Source organism: Oryctolagus cuniculus, chromosome 4 (assembly GCF_051225735.1).
Source record: "Oryctolagus cuniculus isolate XC-2025 breed Fujian yellow rabbit chromosome 4, ASM5122573v1, whole genome shotgun sequence".
NCBI lineage: Eukaryota > Metazoa > Chordata > Mammalia > Lagomorpha > Leporidae > Oryctolagus > Oryctolagus cuniculus.
In genome coordinates this window covers 113429498-113452728 of record NC_142870.1, presented here as the reverse complement: position 1 = coordinate 113452728, position 23231 = coordinate 113429498, and the positions used below count along the sequence as shown (strand labels likewise).

General features: G+C 36.1%; 1 pseudogene; it reads left to right on the top strand.

The window, feature by feature from the left end:
* LOC127482815 (cAMP-regulated phosphoprotein 19 pseudogene) overlaps positions 1 to 15922 on the top strand; it is a 77365-nt pseudogene extending 61443 nt beyond the window's left edge.
* The last annotated feature ends 7309 nt before the right edge of the window (positions 15923 to 23231 follow it).

The window sequence follows — 23231 nt, the reverse complement described above, 5'->3', positions numbered from 1 at the left end:
ACCATAGTTACTATCATTATCAAATCAATAACCTATTGCAAGAAAGATATTATTTCTGTAACTGACATGTCTAGTTCTTTCTCTCCATTTCCACACAAATGATCATAGTAGCACATACACTAGTTGTTACAAACAAGTGGTTTAGCAGTTTTAAGGATAGAATGCAAAAACAAAGAGAGCACTGAAATTTCACTCATCAACTAGAGAAGCTAGAGAAAATCAATAATGAGGAAGACATGGGAATCAAAAAACCAAGGACCAATACAAGAAGGGAGATAAACAAAATCACCAAGAGCACATAACAAAAACTTGGGAGACAACTTGGTTGCAGGCCAGACAGTAGTTTCTGGGTTATCATCAGGAGAAAGAAAAACTGGAAGAAATGATTATCAAATAGGTTCAGGTTTGCAGAAAACTAGACTGTGATTTGCCAAGCAAATCAAGTAAAAAAGAAAATCTGATTACAATAGAAGTCATTTTAACAGTAATATTTTCCATAAAAATTAACAGGTAGATGAGTTGAAAATGGTTGCCAATGGAAATTGGCCTGGGACAGAATCCCATTTGTCATTATTGAACTGTTGTTTTGTAATTAGAACTTTGAATATGTAAAAATAAAATGAAAACATAAACAAATGAGTCTATTACATCTTTTCTATTTATAGAAGAATTAGACTACTCAAGAAAGGACATTTTTCAAAAGCCAGCCTGGATATATGAAACAGAGAAGATGCTTATCAAAATAGCTAAGCATGATAGGTACTTTGTGACATGATTGTTGTTATTAGCCCTTGTTTATACTCCTGTGGAGCTGTAGTCTTCCTACTTTTTATATGTTATGGTTAGTGATGAACTAATTTGGTGATTATAGAGTGGATTAAAATTATGTTTTTGTAAAAATAAATGAAAGGAAATGAGGTGAATGAAGGAGGGGACTTTGGGAGGGAGAGGAGGAGGGAGAGGAGGAGGGAAAGAAGTATGGTTATCTTCTTAAAACTGTATCTACGAAATACATGAAATCTGTTATCTTTAAATTAATAAAAAGAAAAAGAAAAAAAGTTCATTGAAAGTGTGTGTTATGGAAAAACTATGTGTGGATTTCAAAAATTTTTGTACCAAAACCAATTTATCTTTTAATTCCATTTTATATTAACTTTTTGAAGTATCCTTGCAATATAATAGTACAACCAGAATATTGACATTGGTACAAGTTAGTGGTCTTATTCAAATTCCCAACTTCTATTTGAATTCATGTGTATTAAGTTCTATACAATTTGACATGTGTGCAAATCTGGGGTCTACCACTCAATCAATAGAGTGAACACTTCCAACACCAGAAGAATCTCCAATTGTGCTTCTTTATAACCACATCCACTTCCATCCAGTTCCTCCCTTCCCCCTGAAGAGTCTCTGAACACCATCAAAGGTAGGTGGATACTCTTTTTCTAAAATTTTATCATTTCAAAATGTTGTATAAATAGAATCAAGCAATCAAAACAATATGAAACCTTTGAGACTGGATTATTTCAACCTATAATTTCCTAGAGACTCATCCACCTCGTTGCCTACATCAGTAGTTTGATTGCTATAAATTACCAAGCAATATTCCATGAAAAGGCTAAAGCATAGTTTGACCATCCACTCTTTAAAGAATATCGGGACTGACCACAGTTCAGGGATATTATAAGTAAAGTCGCTATGAACAGTTGTGCACTGTAAAATTAATAATCATAATAGCTAGGAAACACTGTGGATATTAACCCCCATTCTGATCCTAAGAGCATTCCCATTAAGCCCACAAATACATCTAAGCAGTTTGGGCATCAGCATTTGTGAATGTGGAAAATCGTTCTATAAAGAAAGCATCTGAAATGAGACGTGACAGAGAACTCATTCCTTATCACTTTCAGATACCTGAATGAGATAATTCTCTATACATTCCTCAGAAGGTGGATATTCTCACCTTCTTTTAACAGATGTCAAGATAAGAGTGAGATAGGTTTAAAATAAATAAATAAAAGGATCAAAAAGTTCAACTAAGATCAGCTTGCAAGTTGCTGATTTTGCCTTGCGCCAAGCAGTTATGTTCTTGTGAAGAAAGCAGATGATTTTACCACAATTCTGACCTCTGGTGGTAAGAAGTTGACATAGGGCTAAAATTCTAGATATTTGTAGGGCTTCACAAAATATTTTGTTCTTACAAAATAACCTTAGAAATGAAATAAGGAAGGCATTATTGTCTACAACATCCTAATATGAAAGCCAAGACCTGTGCAAGATCTCACTGCTGGTTACAAGCAGAGTGAAAACTAACAACGATGCTAAACATTAGGGTGGCTCATGTTGGAGCAATCACATCCAATGGAAGAAAATAATCCATCTGGCTGAACCCTCCAAACGTGAGTTGCCCAGACAGAGCCTATGGCTTGGAGGAACTCTTGCTCCACTCTATTTGAAAAGTAACTCTGTATCAAATTTGGTAAGGTTTTTGTCTAAGCATTTCACCCTTTCTTCCCTTACAGTGAAAATCAAGGCATAAAGATGAGTACAGCAGTACTCATTCCTTAGGAACCTTCACATACTGTACTCCTGTTTAACCAGCTAACAATTCCACGGGACCAGAACTATCAAATGGATACATGGAAAAGTTGAATTTCTCTTTGTGGGGTTGCCAAGATTCATAATGTGAATACGTATAATCTACTGCTTTCATAAATAAAAATAATTAAAATTTATTTATTTTTACTTTGTTTTGAAATCCATACAGGACAAGAGCAAGAACAAGAGATGGAAAGAGAGAGAGGAGTGAGAGATCATCCATCCATTCCCAAATGCCTTCAACAGCTGGGGTCAGGTCAGTCCAAAGTCAGAAGCCCAGAACTCAATTCAGGCCTTCCATGTGGGTGACAGGGACCCACATACTTTAGCCATCACCTCCTGCCTTCCAGAGTGTGCATTGCAGGAAACTGGATTTAAATAGGCGGTGGGACTGAAACCCAGGCACTTCAATATGAGATAAAAGTATTTCAAATTGTTTTAACCACTGTACCAAGCACCAATCACTATCATATGATTTAAATATAGATCTCAAATTGCAAATAGAAAAAAAGGATTGTTACAATGTTTTAAGAACTGTAAGCAATTTAGATTGATTCTGCACCAATTTAAAATGTAAACTACTCTTCTCCCTCCTAAGACAAGAAAGGCAGTGTCAATCACCTAAAATGATATTCTTATGCAATTTATGTTAGAGTATTCAAGAAACATTTCATGATTTCAATACATTTAAATCTATGAATTTAGTCATCACAGGAATCCTATGATATCCTTACCAATGCTTTAAACATGAAGAAGAGAAGCTGAGTCATGATTATAGAGAATTCAGGTAACTTGCCCAAGTTTCCACAGGCAGTAATAGTAAAACTAGAATTCAAATCGACATTCAGAAAAAAAAAATCTTTTAACCACCATCGCCATCTTCTGCCATTTTTCTCTATGAAGAATGTGGAAAGTACGTGCCAACAATTTATCCTTCAAACTGCTTTTTGTACTTTCTTTCCTCCCCTGTGTGTTTCTCTTTGCTTCAGTACATGCATGCATGCATGGTGCAGCTGAAGGCATCATCTTTATAAAACACAGATCTAGACACACAACTCAATTGTGCAAAAGTAATTTAATGTCTCTTGCAAAACTAATTATTTAATACGTAAAAATTTATTTCGCTATCTGACCAAACAACCCTCTGCCTTGCTCCGTCCTTTTGAGAAATGGTGCCATTCTCTGTTCCAAGACCAAATGAGGGCAGTGCACAATTATACACGCAGCAGATTGAGGACCTATTCTGTTCTAATGGTGGACTGGGGACTAATAGATCTGAAGATTTTCCAGCTCAAAACTTCACTTTGATTGTATTACAGGAAATACACACAGCCCTCTTTTGTCCTCTAGCGAGGCAAAGGTTGGCTGTCTCTACATAATACAATTCAGAGTCCTAATGAGTTTTAAATAAATTTAGATTAACTCTCCCAATTAACTGGATCCATGCAACCAATTGTAAACAAGTTTTCCTATCATATATTTCCAAAAGGCATATTCGTGTGTTTCTTATAACAAGAGCAAGTCCAGTAACTATGGAGTACCAAGTCCTCTGCGTGTTGTTAAACTATTACCTACCATTGGGCTTCACTGCAAACCCACGAAGGAGATATCATTATTCCCATTCTGTGTATAAGAAAAACTAAAGTTCTAGATTTCTAAGCAAACATAGAGAACACGACTTAGAGTGCCAGATAATGTTATTGCCAATTAATAGTCTCTTGGAGACTTCCTTTCATCTGAAGCAAACATCCTTATCACAAAATTGGATGTTATAATATTAAGGCAACAAAACATCTTCCAAACGGAAGGCATCTGAAAGTGCTGAGGTAAACATCTGTATTTTAAGCAAGCTAGAGATTTGCTATTAATAATTGACAGATCAAGTAATTTTACTGTTTAATAATTTAATTTGGACTGCATTTATGTCTTCAGAATTTTCTATTTTTGTCGCACAGTTCTGTAGTCTTTTACAGACTATTTCTGTGCACAAAACAGGCATGGGGTTTTTCAAAATGTGCAAGGGAAAGCACCCCCCTACCTGTTATTTAAACCAGTATGTTCTAAAAGCATCTCTCTTTCTCTTTGATGCTACACTGCAGTGTATCTCATAGAACAACCTTTTTAAAAATCTTCAATTTCTCTGGTCAAAGATTAGAGCATTTGATGTCATATATAGACAATAAAATCCTTTTTATCTCAGTGGTATTTCATTATACTTTGTGGCTTAGAAACAAAACGGGCTTAAAGTCAAGCCAAGACACATCTTTAAGATGGCTATGATAATGCTAATATGCCCTTTAAAATTGAGGCCATCTGGGAAATTGAAGGGGTGACAAGTGGAACCAACTTGCATCAAACTGGCATGACACCAGACATTGGCATGGCCTAAGTGACAGCTGCAGCATCTGGAGAGAGCTTGATAAGAAAATCCTGTTATAATACCGAGCTGGTTTTCCTTAAATTACATCTTATATGATTTCATAGGTGCCACATTTTATTTTAGAACAAAACACATTCCTTTTTGAAACTGAAATACTCTTGTCCTTAAGCAAATGTGAAGGAAGTGGTATTTGGCTGTCCTTTGGCAAAAGGAAAACCCATGTATATTTAATTAGCCCCTTTACCTGAGGGATTTTTGTTATGAGAACAGTGTGAGACTATAACTCTGAGTAGCAATGTAAATGCTATCGGAGCCTTCAGAGCAAAGGGTTCAACACAAGAGCTGCTGTCTGTGATAGTTGTTACAGCACACTGAGAACTCTTCGGTGACAAGTAGTTGAAGTAGAAACTGGTCTCAGTTTCACTCCCAACTGAGTGTCAGCTTAGAACAGGAAGTCAAGAAGGTGACTACCCAGGGGTTCTGACCTATTCAGGATGATAGAGGGTCCCCCACACCAGCTTCATAGCAGGTGGGAAATAATCTTGGCTAAGCCCATTCTCTTGCCTCTTCGCCCTGAAGCTTCAACCTGGGACTTTGTCCCAGGAGATACTTCCCTTACCAAAATCTCTCCTCCAGAGCACAAAATGACAAAGCATCTCTTGTGTATTCTTCATGCATTCGGTACATATTCATTAAACATCCACTCTTCTACCAGTACTGTGTTTGTGTGATTTGGGCTTCTAGAAGATAAAATGAGTGGGATATGGACTCTCCCTCTGGACACAGACAAATTAGAAAGAAGGTAGCCATGTAAGCAAATAGTTCCAATATTATTACAGCATGGTAAGAGCAACAATAGAAGCACATACAAGGAATTACCACCAACACAACCCCTCTTGACTTTCCCACCATGTGGAAGATGCATGCTCTCATGTTTTAAAATGGCTGAAATCTCTTATTCTATTTTTAGGGAGATTCTTTACCAGCAGGAAAGTAGCTATGACCTCTGACACTAAATTTTGACTGATCCTCTGGAAACATTAATATTTGATCTGTCACTTTTATAAAATAGCCCAAACTCAGAAATTAGGAGATATGCAATCTTAAAAGGAAATGAAAAATGAACCTGGAAAACTTCTAGTCAGTGATGTGACATCTTGTACACGTTTTCAAAAATCACAAACCTAGTCAGAAGAGCGAAATTATGCTGTTTGGAATACATAAGTGAAATATACAAAAAAAAAAAGCCCAATGAATACAGGTTTAGGATATGATCATTACATTCAGAGAGAGATGATAAGACAGGAAACCAGTGTAATACAGAGAAGGCTAAAAATAAATTCTCAGAGATAGCATGTTGGATATGGCAACAAATGATCTGCCACTGGCAAAAGCCAGGACAACAATGATCTCTGAAATAAAAATAATAATGTCAGTATCAAAGGCACATTCTTGTTCAGTGGAACACAAGTGTAGATATTTATCATAAAGGCCATGTGAAGATCTCAGAAAAAGCCAGCTTCAGAGGTGGACATCACCTTCTGCCCTCTGTGTATTTTCCCTTCTGCCATCTTGACAAAGCTTAGACCCAAGTTTAAACACATTTCCTTATGTTATATATTCTGGATTTCAAGAAAGCTTAATGCTGCTTGCTCCATTACATTGCTGATCCAAAAAATATAGCATGGACATTGGAATGGATTCTGAAAATAAAACTGCTATCCTACCGCTGCCCTATACCACCAATATAAGAAGGCCCCTCTGGATTCTAGGTACTATACAAGTATTCATAAAAGTATTCACAGGCCATTTCCTAGACCTTTGATTTAGAGGTCTAATATTTAAATCAATTTCATTAATTGCTGAGTAGGAATACTCTCCTATAAACTGTGTATCATTTACTGCAGGAATTTATTTATCTTAGTTTGTCATGACGCAATTACACATTTTACTTTTAACTAATACTTTTTTTCTACCCTATGGTTTTGAAAAAGAGAAAATCAGATACAAAGAGAAATAAAGAGGCTTCTAGCCACCCAGCCAGTTTTCATAAATTCCTGCTAATAAATCTTGCTTCTGACTTTAATTAGGACGTCTAGTAGTTCTTGCATTTTGTCAGTTAGTATAAACATTCCATCTTTCTGCCACTAGGGGGCTATTATCCTCTCCAGTGCTTGCATTACAATGCACACTGAGAAAATGAAATTCTTGGCACCTAACATTTTCCCTAGCTCTCATGGTTCCTAGATTTTTTCTTTGTTATTTTTATTTTGTATTGTGGTATCATACTGTTATGCCATCAGTGCAACTGCTATGTTGTAACAAAGGAAGTACCTGAAAGGTACCACACAGTGGCCAAGAAGGAGAGTAGCATCAGCTGAGTTGGGGATATTATCCAGAATCCTTATCATCTCATCTATTCTTTTGTCCTGAGCCAATTACACCCTGCCTGAGCTTATGACTGGCTTCCTCTCTTGACCAAGCTAAATGCATATTACATGACTCCACCAATTTTAGCTGGTTGTATCCCCAGGCAGATTCACATATTATTTGTTCCTTCGGATGAATGGCCATTCAGCAATCATTACCCAGTGCTTTAGCAGTGCCTCAGGACAGGAATCACATCCAGAAATAAGTATGGACATCCCACACACTGCCAGCTGTTTATTCACTACTTGATTATGATACTGCATGCTCCAATCTACCAGGCTGATGCTAAAACAGTTTAGTCATTTTAATGGGAAGGAGAAAGCAAAACCTCTCTGGCTTGATCACACACACATACATGCACATGAGTGCTGATTCTCTACTGTAGATTTTACATATATTCAATTTTAAGGGTGGTAGACATTGTTTGTTGTCTAACTTATAGTAATTCCCAATTTCTCTCTTTTCCAATAGACCCAAATTCTCTTCTGTTATTAGGTTACTATAACCTCTGTAAATCTGAAGGATTCCCAAGACCCCCGGAAGGAATTCTATCTGGCAGGCCAGTCATGATGGCTTCATTCATCCTAACTGTGAGTATTTGAGTCATGGGGATATGATATAATTCTAGTCAATGGAAATGGAAGGATTTGTTGTGAGGCTCATAAGAAAGAATTGGTGGTCAAGAAAATGAGAAGTGCAGGAGGAAAATCTTCTCTTCTTCATTATAGGCCATCAAGTCTGCCTGTGATACCTGGATATGCTGCAGCTCCCAGGTAACCATGAGGAGCTCACCGACAAGCAGAACAAGGCAGACTGGAAAATATGCATTGTACCAGCAATAAGGCCCCTGAACAACTGCATTAGCAAGTGTGGATACTCCTTGTCTCTGATTTTCTTATGATATAAGATCATTCATGAACTATTTTGAGTCACTAGCTGAATTTTCTATTACTTGCCACTAGAAAAATTCAAGCAGACATAGCTCACATTTCTAATTCATAATAAGTTATTTTCCTATTAGCAGAAATTCAAAGTACAACAAGTCTTAGAATAATAGGACTAGAAGTAAATTGACTACTTATATTTTATTAACTGAAGACTATGCCTATGTCTCTCTGCTATTATGACAGTAGAATCTTTTTTTAAAAAAATCTTACTCATGATAACATTTTATCAAATCATGGAAAGATAGCTAGAGTAAGTCACTAGGGAAAATGCAAACACTGGGGCAGAAATTGCTATTTAAAAGAAGCCACATAATCAAGAATATCTGGGCTGGCGCTGTGGCTAACTTGGCTAATCCTCCGCCTGCGGCGCCAGCACCCCAGATTCTAGTCCCTGTTGGGGCGCCAGATTCTGTCCTGGTTGCTCCTCTTCCAGTCCAGCTCCCTGCTATGGCCCAGTAAGGCAGTGGAGGATGGCCCAAGTGCTTGGGCCCTGTACCCGCATGGAAGACCAGGAGGAAGCACCTAGCTCCTGGCTTCAGATGGGCACAGCGCAGGCCGTAGTGGCCATTTGAGGGGTGAACCAAGGGAAGGAAGACGTTTCTCGTTTCTCTCTGTCTCTCTCACTGTCTAACTCTGCCTGTCAAAAAAAAAAAAAAAAAGAATATCTGAAGCATTTTCTGAAGAATGAAACATTAGAAGACTCAGAGAAGCCACTAACAACAAGGAACAGCAAAAGTGAATTTGGGGATTCCAGAGTAGGCAGAATCCACTGATTGTCTTAGTACTACAGTGAGGAACTGGGTAGAATAAACTATGCAATTTGCTGGTTCCAGTGCAAAGTGAAAAGTTGCATGACAGGAAAACAATAGCACTAAACCAGGAATGGAGTTCTAGGAGGAATTGTACAAAGGGTGGGCCCTGAACACATGCACAAGTGGCACATCTGTGAAGACAGCTTGGGACTGGACACACCTAAGAAATGTGATTCTTTCCATTTCATATAAATAGACTATGATGCGGTTATTGATACAATGTGGTGACAGGTCCCAGCAATGGCCAGAATTATTTTCAGATCAGAATCTAGAAAAGCAGCAGGACACAAATTGATCTAGAGTTAACCCTTCTTATACCCTTTCATAACTTAGGTGAAACTCAGTATGGGATGCTAATTAAATGATAGATAAATGCTTCATTTATAATGTTAACACAGATAGTTGCCTATAAAATTGAATGCATGTTTGTGTACCCACAGATGTGTATATAAGTAGATTCAAAGGAAGTACACCAAATACCTCCAAATACCAAATACCAAATACCTCCAAAATACAGTGGCACTGAATACATTAGTTCCAGTCCTGATAAGGATTGCCACAGTAAAACACCACTAGCTAAGAGGCCTAAACAGAAATGCATAGTATCACCATTCTGGAAGGTAGATGTCTAATGTCACGTGAGATTAGGATCTAGCCTTCTGATTTCATTTTCTCCTGATTACCACTGTAAAGACCCAATTTCCACATTAGATCACATCCTGAGTTACTGGACTGTAGAACTCCAACATATGAATACTGAAATGGAAAGAGACACAATTTCACCCATATAATAGGTTAACCATATGATTAATTATATCATTACTTAATTTTAATTATTTAATTAATATATTCTCATCATTTCCAAAGCTTCTCCAATTAATTTTCTAAACAGAAAAAAATGCGAAAATAAGTATCTTAGCAATGTTCTAAGTTACAGGCCAAATAAATTAAGAATAATAAAATATTCATGTGAATGAATAAAGAAAATGTGTCATATATACACAGAGGAAAATTATTCAGCTATAAAAAATGGAATTGTACCACTTGAAGCAAAATGGATGCAACTGGAGGACATCATGATGAGTGAAATAAGCTGGCAACAGGAAGACAAATACCACATGCTCCCCTTATATGTGTGAGCTAAAATTTAAAAAGGAATAAAAAACAACAAAAAATTCCTATGTGTATTAGTATTGCTGCAAGTATAGTTTTGTAAAACTTTGTGTCATACTTTGTCAAAGTAATGGTTAAGAACGGTACACTGCAATAGTTTAATAATCTGTGATTGCTTTGTCATTGAGTGCAAATGGGTTAAACAGTTATTTTTCCATTTGATTATTATTTATAGCCCTGCCAATATTTCCACTTAACTAGGGTCTTTTGCTTTTTCTTCATAAAGTCTTTATTTAGAGGAGCATGAAGCCATTGACTGAAATGTAAATTATAGGTATGTTATCTGAGAAGTGTAGAGAGAGTGGGGAAAGGCAGAGGGAGGGAGGATGAGAGAGCAGAGAAGGGAGGGAGAAAGGAGACAGCATTATATTCTTAGAATTGTATCTATGAACTATATTGAAACAATTAAAATTTAAATTAAATTTAAATAATAAAGGATGTTAATATGATTATAACAAAATTATTTTGAGAATTTTTTTAACTTTTATTTAATGAATATAAATTTCCAAAGTACAGCTTATGGGTTACAATGGCTTCCCCCCCATCACTTTCCTCCCACCTGCAACCCTCCCCTCTCCCGCTCCCTCTCCCCTTCCATTCACATCAAGATTCATTTTCAATTATCTTTATATACATAAGATCAATTTAGCATATATTAAGTAAAGCTTACAACAGTTTTTACCCACACAGAAACACAAAGTGTAAAATATTGTATGAGTATTAGTTACAGCATTCAATCACAGTGTACAGCACATTAAGGGCATAGATCCTACATGAGGAGTAAGCGCACAGTGACTCCTGTTGTTGACTTAACAAATTGACATTCTTGTTTATGGCGTTAGTAATCATCCTAGGCTCTTGTCATGAGTTGCCAAGGCTATGGAGGCCTTTTGAGTTCACTGACTCTGATCATATTTAGACAAGGTCATAGTCAAAGTGGAAGTTTGAACATGATGCTTAAGGAAAGTCTGTGTCACTAAGGGAAAATCATATTCGCAGCAGCTAAATGCATAGTGTTTTAGGGTAAAGAGTTTGTACTAAAAGTTATCACTCCCTTAAGAAGAATGATCCTTGATCCTAAATCTCAGCCTCTCCCCTTTCCCATACAACTTCCACCTGCACAATATTGATCTAAGAGTCTAGCAATACCCACAATACTGCATCACACACACACACACACACACACACACACTCCAGCTGTATCTCAAACCAAGTGCATCTAGCATGTTCTAATCACCATCCACAAGCTCTGATTACACTGAATCTAAAATGTAAACCATTTATTCAGAACTATATTTCACTCTTCACTGTTTTAAAAGCCCACCAAGCCTAGATTCTCCTAATACATTTTCCCTTTGGAGCCTCGGGTTCATAATTAGTTCTCTGCAGGGAATATAGTTAACAGTAATGCATTTGATATCCAAATAGCTTAAAGAGAGATTTTAATGTCATCAACATAAATAAATAGTACAAGTATGAGTGATAGATATGATCATTACCCTGATTTGATTACACTATATGTATAATATGTATGAAAATATCACATTATATTAATAAGTGTTTATAATTACTGCATGTCCATTTAAAAATTTTAGATGATGGCTGTAGCTCTTATTTCACTTTTCTATTCACTTTGTCAAATATATTTTATATTGAGAACTCAAAACAATGCACAGCACAACATAGGACACAAGAAGTTTAAGATGTAAAAGCAAAAAGACCCCCGTTTAATGGGAATATAGACAATGACTATAAACAATAACTACTCAGTTTTCATTTCATCCATGTATACTAAATTTTAAAGTTGTCACAGATCTTTAAAATTATTACAGCATAACATTCCTAAGCATTGGTTTGAGAAAGGTGTAAAACAAAGTTTTACAAAAATGTATTTGCAGCAATATTGATACACCCAGGCATTGCTTTTTTTTTCTTTCTTTTTTATTTGTGTCTTGAATTTTAGCTCCCACATATAAATGAGAACATGTGATATTTGTCTTTTTAGGTTGGGCTTATTTCACTAAACATATTATCCTCCAAAGCTTTCATTTTGCTACAAATGGTAGAATTTCATTCTTTCTTTTAAAGCTGAATAATATTCCATTGTGTTTATATACCACATTTTCTTTATCCATTCATCTTTGGATACTTCCAAATTTTGGCTATGGTGAACAGTGCTGCTATAAACATGGTGGTGCAGGTGTCTCTTTGATACAACATACTCAAGAATTTTGGGTATGTGCCCAGTTGTGGGATTGTTAAATCATATGACAAGTCTATTTCTAATTTTTGAAGAAATCTCCACTGTGTTTTCCATAGTAGCTGCACTAATTTACATCCCCACCAACAGTGTACAAGCATTCCCCTTTGTCCACATCCTTGCTAGCTTTTGTTATTCGCTCAGTTTTGGATTTTAGCAATTCTTTCAGGAGTGAGGTGATATCTGATTATAATTTGATTTGCATTTCCCTGATGGCTGGCTAGTGATGTTGAGCCTTTTTTCATATATTTATTGGCCATTTGTATTTCTTCTTTTTTAAAAGATTTTTTTTTTTTTTATTTTACATGAAAGAGTTACAGAGAGACAGTGAGATAAAGAAGAGATGGAGGTCCTCCATTAGCTGGTTCACTCCCCAAATTGCCACAACGGCTAGAGCTAGGCCTGTCCGAAGCCAGGAGCGTGTTCTGGGTCTCTCACCTGGGTGCAGAGGCCTAAGTACTCATGCCATCCTCTATTGCTTTCCTAGGCACATTAGCATGGGTTTGGATCAAAAGAGGAGCAGCTGGGACTCAAATCAGCACTCATATGGGATGCTGATGTTGCAGGTGGCAGCTTTACCCGCTGTGCCACAGTGCCAGCCTCCGTATTTCTTCTTTTGCAAACTTTCTATTGCAGTCTTTTGCCCATTTCTCAACTTTATTTTGGTGCTGTTTTAAGTGTTTAAGTTGTTGATATGTTTGGGATATTAATCCTTTTCAGATAATTGGTTTGCGAATATTTTTCACAATCTGTTAGATGTCTCTAATGAATATTTCCTTTGTTATACAAAATCTTCTGAGTTTGATATAGTCCATTTTGTTTAGTTTTGCTTTTGTTGTCTGTACTTTGAGGGTCCAAGATGTCATCCCGTACACCAATGTCTTGGAGTCTTTTGAGTTTTTCTTCCAGTAACTTCATAGTCTCAGGTCTTAAATTCAGGTTTTGATCCTTCTTAAGTTTTTTTTTTTTTTATATGGTGAGAATAATGGATCTATTTGTTCATGAGTTTTGTTAGTAGAGCAGCATATGCATATATTCAAAGGAGTGGCTCAATTGTTAAAGGAATTAATTAAGCTCTTCTGTACTCCATTTGCACAAACTCAGCTAAATCTCCATCCAACCATGTGGAAACGTACAGAAACAAACAATATAGTTTAAGAACCTGAAGTTACTTGATTGGCTAACAAATACAATCCTTATGAAAAATTCAACATGTACACATATAGATACCAAGTATACAAAGTTTCAGCAAATGCCAACATCATTAAAAAGCATTTTGGATACATTTCAAAGGAATTTTCAAGAATACATCACACATCAAAACCAAAACACTTAAATGTCACTGAAATTTTACAAGACAAATTAGAGCTGCCAAAATCTAGAAGCTCTATCCATTTCAAAAATGAATATAGTTTTTGCATTGCTTTCTTAGCTTAACAACAACAAAAATACAGATGGAAACTATAAACAGAACTTAGACTCTTCTAAGGGCTTAATTGTTCAACATTATGATGTTCTACATTTTATCATATATTTTAGCTGACACTAACAACATTTTACTTCAAATTGTAACTCATAATACAAAGCAGCAATTAAGGTTGGAGGTATCTATTAAATCATACCCTGACAATGCCAGGTTTGTTTATTTGTTTGCCATTTTGGAAGATTAGATTTATTTATTGCATTTTTAACAAAAATGTTAATAGAGAAAAATATTCATTCTTCATTGCAGTGTGAGGATATAGAAGAAATAGGACTTCCTGTATAGGATTTCATTATCTCGAAAGTCCTAAAGTGATACTGCCTTCAGAGTCTGAAGTTTGCTGACATATTCATGTTGAATCAATGTCATTTATCTTTCAAGGGATGCTTGAGTAATGACTGTGTGTATAGCACTGTTGAGCATTCTGCATGAGTTACAATACACAGCCATCTCCATTCCTCAACAGAATCACAATCTAATAGAGGCAATAAGGCACAGTGAATTTATGTTACCAGATAATATAATTGTGATTGAATTGATGAAAATAAATAACTATGAAAATATGAATGATAGCACTTTCAGTGTCATTTGATTGAGGAAGCTTTCGCACAGAAAGTACCAGGTCTTAAAGGATGGGATGGATTTCCATAAGGGCCCAAGAATAGAAGAGCACTCCTGACAAATGGAATATCCATAGCTAATTTATAAGGACAGCAAAGTACAAAATGTTTAAGAAGCAGCCTGGAAAGAAGGGAAGCTGAAAATCAAGACCAAATCTCAGTACAGGCAAGGGAGAGAGAAACAAGGGATGCAAAAGAAGGCAAAAACATAAACATATATTCCTTTACTATCCTGCATTCCAGTATCTTTTGTCATTTTGCTTCTTGATTTTCAAGTGAGATTGGACTTGGTTACAGGAAGTGCTGTTGACATTTACTTTTGCCATACGTTTTTAAATACAGGGAATACACATGCATATACGCAAAACTTCCCCATAAGGTCTATTCCTCAGCAATACATAGATATCCAAAATGTCAAAATTTGTCATTCTTTTTACTGTTCATGAAAGTACTTCATAACAAAACAACATTTCACATATACAATATTTGTCACCTTGGTAAAGATGAGTTTATCAGTTACATTTTTATTAGTGGGATTTTGATGGGAGTATACATAAGGCATACCAACAGAACAGCATATATTTTAAAAATTGTACAATTTCATTCAAATTTTAGAGACAAACTATTATGTTTAAGCTCGCCAATTTAAAATTTAGATGCTACTACAAGCACACGCACACACACACACACACACAGTATATCTCTGCTACCATTAATTTCAGTTCAACAGTGCTTTAAATTCAACACAAGGAAGGTGGCCCAAGCGGGTGCCGGGAGAGCTAGGGCGGGCCTGGGGGGTGGGGTGGTCCTAAGGTGGCGCCTGGCAGCCTTTGCCACCCACTAATCCTGTCTTTTCCTGGTGTCTCCTCTTTGTCTGCAGAAGTCCACGAGATAGCTTCAACAGAGAAGCAGAAGGAAAAGGAAGATAAAGTAACTAGTCCAGAGGAAGCTGAAGAAGCAAAATTAAAAACAAGGTATCCTCATCTGGGACAAAAGCATGGAGGTTCAGATTTCTTAAGGAAATGTTTGTAGAAAGGGCAAAATTACTTTCTTTCTTGGGGATTACAACCTGGCAAAAGCCAAAATGAAGAACAAGCAACTGTCTACTGCAGCCCCGGATAAAACGGAGGTCACTAGTGACCATACTGGCACTCCTCGGGACCTTCCCCACTGGAAGCCGTCCCTTGTTGCTAGCAAGCTGGCTGGGATGGCTGATTAAAAGAGCCAACTCACGAATCGTCTAATTCTCATTATTTCTTCTTACAATGCTATCTATCCACTTATTTCCTTTCATTCTGTAAGTCATTTGAGACTGACAGCTTTGCAGTTAGAGTAATGTGTGCAGCAATAATAGTTAGAGTATTGTGTGCAGCAATAATAGTAAGAAATATACATGTGTAGAGTTTTTGATTGAACAGTGAACTGACGAAAAAGACACGTTAGAGCAACATCATCTACTTGAAAATAATTGTATATATTACCTAAATCCTAGTGTAGGTTCCAACAAGTAACAATTTTCACAATTTTAATGGTTTGGCTTTACTTACTTCATCTTCAGTATGGATTTGTATGTTACTCTTATTTAACATAACCTCTGTTGTATTGATTTTTTTCTGTATTTTCCTTTTGGATTTTGTAAAACCTTAAGACCACAAGTTCTAAGAAAAATCACTTAATTCAAACAAAACTAATGGGAACTCCAAAAGATTTGTTTTTCTGTGGTTGAAATTGAATGGCCTTATATGGATCCGGCTGAAAAGCCCATGAGAGTATTTCAGGCATGGAAAGCCAAGACACTCTGGGGAAAAAAAAAAAAAAAAAAAAAAAAAACGAAATGAAAGATCTCCGCGAGTGAGATCCCAGTGGAAAGAACAGGTCATCAAAGAAGGAGGTACCTTTCTGTGAAGGGAGCAGAGAACTTCCACTTTGACCATGGCCTTGTCTAAATATGATCAGTCAGTGAACTCAAAAGGCTTCCATAGCCTTGGCAGCTCATGACAAGAGCCTAGGGTGATTACTGATGTCATAAACAAGAGTGTCAATTTGTTAAGTCAACAACAGGAGTCACTGTGCACTTACTCCTCATGTAGGATCTCTGTCCTTAGTGTGCTGTACATTGAGATTTAATGCTATAACTAGTACTCAAACAGTATTTTTCACTTTGTGTTTCTATGTGGGTGCAAACTGTTGAAATCTTTACTTAATGTATGCTAAACTGATCTTCTGTACATAAAGAGAAATGAAAATTAATCTTGATGTGAATGGAAGGGGAGAGGGAGTGGGAAAGGGGAGGGTTGCGGGTGGGAGGGACGTTATGGGGGGAAGCCATTGTAATCCATAAGCTGTACTTTGGAAATTTATATTCATTAAATGAAAGTTAAAAAAAAAAGAAAAAAGAAAAGAAATTGAATGGCGTTGAACCTGTTTCAGCCTTAACAGTAGAATTTTACTTGGGCAATATTGGCCCATTCTGGTGTAACTCCAGTACTTAGCAGGTGCTATTGAAGCTAGTACTCTTATTCAGTTCTATAATGGTAGAAAACCTTTTGTTGTTGAAGATGTGAATGAATGAATGACGTATGCATGTGCGTTGACTTAAATTCACTTTTGTGCCATTTTTCTAAATACAACAATTTTTCACAACCTTTCACAAATGTCTGTATTAATTTCACATATTAAAAAGTAGTTAATGTGCCAACCAGAAGCACAAAAGTTACTACACAAAACCCTGTCTGCACAGCCTCTGTAGATAAGAGTTTACAATCTTGGGCTTACAGAATACCAAACTAAAATCTACTTAGTCTGCCATAAAATTAACAATTTTGTTTGTTTCTAATATCCATGACATTCAGTGGCCTTGTGCAAATATGATATGCTGCTTAGGTTTATCTTTGGTCCTATGCAGAGCATTTCATTTTGACTTTTCTAGAAATAACAGTTCACATAATTTATATAAATTTTTTAAATGTGGATACTTTTTACTTTCACAATTAACTTTGAGAATGTTACAGTAAAAGGCTTTCATATTTGGCCTTCTGTCTCCCCCTATAGTCTGGATGTCTTTTTTTTTTCTTTTTTTAATTCAAATGGTATAGGGATGTTCAATCTATGTGGAAGCATAAGTGTCTATATCCTTTCTCTGTAAGAAATTTGCTGTACTGAATGCTATATTTTATAACAAAATAATGACATTGGTTGTGTAATTTATCAGTTGCTAATTAATCTTAGGATTTAACCTGCATTTTACTAATAATTGATAATTGCTTAAATATAATTAAACAAATTGTTGAAAACAATTCTTATTCTGGTGAATAAGTTATGTAAGTATGGTCAGTTGAGAGGAATGGCTTAATGATAGCTTGAATATTTTATATGACAAGGTTATTCATATCAAAAATAATTAAATATTATGTCCAGGTCACAGTAGTAAGATGTCACTTATTTTACATGCAGTTTATGTACTTAGAAATTCAGGAGACTATTAGAACAGCATTTACCACTCTTAGCTCTTCCCAAGAATTGTTGTAATGCTGTAGAATGACAATGAGGATTGGTAGCATGAGGTTATGCTATTTTTTATTATTTATATTATTTTATTATATATTATATGAATTATATGTTATTATTATTTTATTTTTATATACTATTATACTATTTTTCTGTTTATCTTTTTTTCATTTTTTAATTTATTTTTTATTTAGTAAATATAAATTTTCAAAGTACAGCTTATGGATTACAATGGCTTCCCCCACCCTTAATTTCCCTCCCACTCACACCCCTCCCATCTCCCGCTCCCTCTCCCATTCCATTCACATCAAGATTCATTTTCAATTATCTTATATACAGAAGATCAATTCAGTATATATTAAGTAAAGATTTCATCAGTTTGCACCCACACAGAAACACAAAGTGTAAAATACTGTTTCAGTACTAGTTATAGCATTACTTCACATTGGACAACACACTAAGGACAGATCCCACATGAGAAGTAAGTGCACAGTGACTCCTGTTGTTGACTTAACAATTCAACACTCTTGTTTATGGCGTCATTAATCTCCCTAGGCTCTAGTAATGAGTTGCCAAGGCTATGGAAACCTTTTGAGTTAACCAACTTCGATCTTATTATGACAGGGTCATAGTGAAAGTGGAAGTTCTCTCCTCCCTTCAGAGAAAGGTACCTCCTTCTTTGATGGCCCTGATCTTTCCACTGGAATCTCACTCGCAGAGATCTTCCATTTAGGTCTTCTTATATTTTTTTTTCCAGGGTGTCTTGGCTTTCCATGCCTAAAATACTCTCATGGGCTCTTCAGCCATATCCGAATGCCTCAAGGGCTGATTCTGAGGCCAGAGTGCTATTTAGGACATCTGCCATTCTATGAGTCTACTGTGTATCCCACTTCCCATGATGGATCGTTCTCTCCCTTTTTGAATCTATCATTTAGTATTAGCAGACACTAGACTTGTTTGTGTGATCCCTTTGACTCTTAGACCTGTCAGTGTGATCAATTGTGAACTCAAATTGATCACTTGGACTAGTGAGATGGCATTGGTACATACCACCTTGATGGGATTGTATTGGGATCCCCTGGCATGATTCTAACTGCACCATTTGGGGCAAGTCTGATTGAGCATGTCCCAAATTGTACATCTCCTCCCTCTCTTATTCCCACTCTTATATTTAACAGGGATCACTTTTCACTTAAAATTTAAACACCTAAGAATAATTGTATGTTAATCACAGAGTTCAACCAATAGTACTAGAACAAAACAAAGAGAAAATACTAAAATGGATAAAGTATTACAAGGTACATCAACAGTCAGGACAAGAGCTGATCAAGTCACTGTTCTCATAGTGTCCATTTCACTTCAACAGGTTTCCCCTTTGGTGCTCAGTTAGTTGTCGCCAGTCAGGGTGAACATATGATATTTGTCCCTTTGGTAGCATTATATTCAGGTTTCTGAGGAATCTCCAGACTGACTTCAGTAGTGGCTTAACCAATTTGCATTTCCACCAACATTGGGTTAGTGTCCCTTTTTCCCCACATCCTCTCCATCATCTATTGGTGGTAGATTTCTAAATGTGAGCCTTTCTAACCTGGGTGAGGTGAAACCTCATTGTGGTTTTGATTTGCATTGCCCTGATTGCTAGTGATCTTGAACATTTTTTCATGTGTCTGTTGGCCATTTGGATTTGCTCTTTTGAAAAATGTCTATTGAGGTCCTTGGCCCATCTCTTAAGTGGGTTGTTTGTTTTGATGTTGTGGAGTTTCTTGATTTCTTTGTAGATTCTGGTTTTCAACCCTTTATCTGTTGCATAGTTTGCGAATATTTTTTCCCATGCTGTTGGTTGCCTCTTCAGTTTCCTGACTGTTTCTTTTGAAGTACAGAAACTTCTTAATTTGATGCAATCCCAAATGTTAATTTTGGCTTTGACTGCCTGTGCTTCTGGGGTATTTTCCAAGAAGTCTTTGCCAGTACCTATATCTTGTAGAGTTTCTCCAATGTTCTCTAATAATTTGATGGTGTCAGGTCGTAGACTTACGTCTTTAATCCATGTTGATTGAATTTTTGTGTAAGGTGAAAGGTAGGGGTCTTGCTTCATGGTTCTGCATGTGGAAATCCAGTTTTCCCAGCGCCATTAATTGAATAGACTGTCCTTACTCCAGGGATTAGTTTTAGATCCTTGATCAAATATAAGTTGGCTGTAGATGTTTGGATTGATTTCTGGTGTTTGCATTCTGTTCCTTTGGTCTATCCATCTGTTTCTGTACCAGTACCATGCTGTTTTGATTACAACTGCCCTGTAGTATGTCCTGAAATCTGGTATTGTGATGCCTCCAGCTTTGTTTTTGTTGTACAAGATTGCTTTAGCTATTCGAGGTCTCCTGTGTCTCCATATGAATTTCAGCATCATTTTTTCCAGGTCTGAGAAGAATGTCTTCAGTATTTTGATTGGTATTACATTGAATCTGCAAATTGATTTTGGAAGAATGGACATTTTGATGATATTGATTCTTCCAATCCATGAGCATGGAAGATTTTTCCATTTTTTTGGTATCCTCTTCTATTTCTTTCTTTAAGGTTTTGTAATTTTCACCGTAGATATTTTTAACGTCCTTGGTTAAGTTTATTCCAAGGTATTTGATTGTTTTTGTAGCTATTGTGAATGGGATTGATCTTAGAAGTTCTTCCTCAGCTGTGTCATTGACTGTGTATACAAAGGCTGTTGAATTTTGTGCATTGATTTTATATCCTGCTACTTTGCCAAACTCTGCTATGAGTTCCAATAGTCTCTTAGTAGAGTTCTTTGGATACCCTAAATAAAGAATCATATCATCTGCAAAAAGGGATAGTTTGAGTTCTTCCTTCCCAATTTGTATCCCTTTAATTTCTTTTTCTTGCCTAATAGCTCTGGCTAAAACTTCCAGAACTATATTGAATAGCAGTGGTGAGAGTGGGCATCCCTGTCTGGTACCAGATCTCAGTGGAAATGCTTTCATTCTGTTTATCTTTGACATTTATTCAGGCATCTTTTCTGGATCTTGGCTCTAGTTGCAAAACTGCTTTTCTATAATCCCAAATTACAGTAGATGGTGCCTTGAACACAGCTCCTCAAGGCTGATGATTTTCCTGTTCAACCCATGCCTAAAGGCAGAAAAGCAGCAAAACCAGTACTGTGTTCATTGTAATTTTAAGGATCAGTTCTGTATAAACATATTTGTAATGACAAGAAGTAGGTAATCATGCAAAATGTGTATTTCTATGATTGACTCAAGAATTATAAATATTCTAAACTAGAATTACTATTATATCTAGTCTTTCTATTTTGTCATGAGAAATTATAAATTATGATTAAATTCACACATGAGGAAAAAGATTCAACACAAATAAATAGATAGTTCTGAGTTTCAATGAAGGACCAAATATTTTTACATGTATTTACTGTAGTACATTTAATTTAATATGATGAAGATGCTCTGTCTTTATGCTAACAATTAATTCAATATTTTCAAGAACAAAAGAAATGATTGACAGTTGACTAAGCACTGTTCCTTTAAATATTTGTGCTCTATTTTATTTCATTCCTTATCTTTTATTCCTATTATACATGATTTAAAAGTTACTAGAGTGAAATGAAATGAAGCTAAAAATCATATGGACCTTATATTTCTACTCTATGAAACCAAGATATTTGCTTAAATAAATAATTGATTTAAATAGGCTCTATAAAATTGGGAAGTCATATCAACTTCCTGCATTGTAGTTATTCTACTGGGAAAAAATAATAAAATAACTAAATTTAAATAAAAAATAACTAAAATAACTGTTCCATGTATCATTCCATGATTTGGAATGTCCTACATTACCTTCTTCTATGAAAAATCACAATTGCAGTTGTTACTTTAAGTACTTGATTGTGCTGTTTATATATTATGATAATTAGAGGAGTGATCAGAGACAGATTTTCAAGTCCACATTTGGTGCAAATAAATTTCTCAGTTTTCCCCTCTGACTTAGTAATACACACCAGCACACTAGTGTGAGTCGCAGGGGTTAGTATACATTCTGCCTCTGAAGATCCTAGATTTTCACATCACAATGGCTCTGTCAGCTTCCACAGTGCAAGATAATGCAAGCCACTAAGAGCCTCTGAGAGACACCTAGACACCTGTCAAACCAGGTGCACCAGGGTCACAATTGTCCATGAAATACCCTGGCTGGCATGGAGCCAACTCCTTCTCTACCATAAAGAAAAGAAAGGCTGATGTAATCACATTTAAGTAACACAATCCTTTCCGACAGAGACTTTTTAAAGTCATTGAAAAACAGAAAGGTGTGCTTTTTAAATATCTGAAGTAAGGTTAGGTCAAAATCCAGAACCAAAGCTTACTCAGCTTATTCTGAAACATTACCTAGTTGTTAATCATTAATGAGACGCTGAATTTATGAAACCTGGAAATAAAACAGAAGACTGAAATTTTGGCTTCGGGTTTCATTTGAGGCAACTTTCTAGAGAAAAAACACAGCTCAGTAACTTGAACTACAAGCTGCTGGGGCTACCCCAGGGCATCACTGTTTTCTGTAAAATCATACTATATCATCAGCATACATGTACACAGGGGAGACAAAAAACATTAGACTGTAAGATAATCGTCAGGCAGACAAAATAAAACATACCCTCAGGCGTCCCATTTGTAACTCCCTTGAATCCATGTTCACATGGCCATGGTTCCTGTGCAATTCCTCGTTATTGCAAACCGTTTTGTGTAGTCACCAGTGGGCCCCAAATCCCTGAAGTTTTGTAGCGGTAATTTATGAACAGCAAAAGCAAATGCCTTAGAGAAGTCAGTAAAAACTGCTCACATCACATAGTCTTCCTCTATTGCGTTGGAGATACTGTGGGTACCATATCAAGGTGATTGGTTTGCTATGAAGCCTGACAAGAAGGAAGTCCGCTGGTTCTTTGGCTGCAGATAGTTTGAAATGTATGCATACGTATTTTCTAAACAGAGAAAGCCAAAATAATT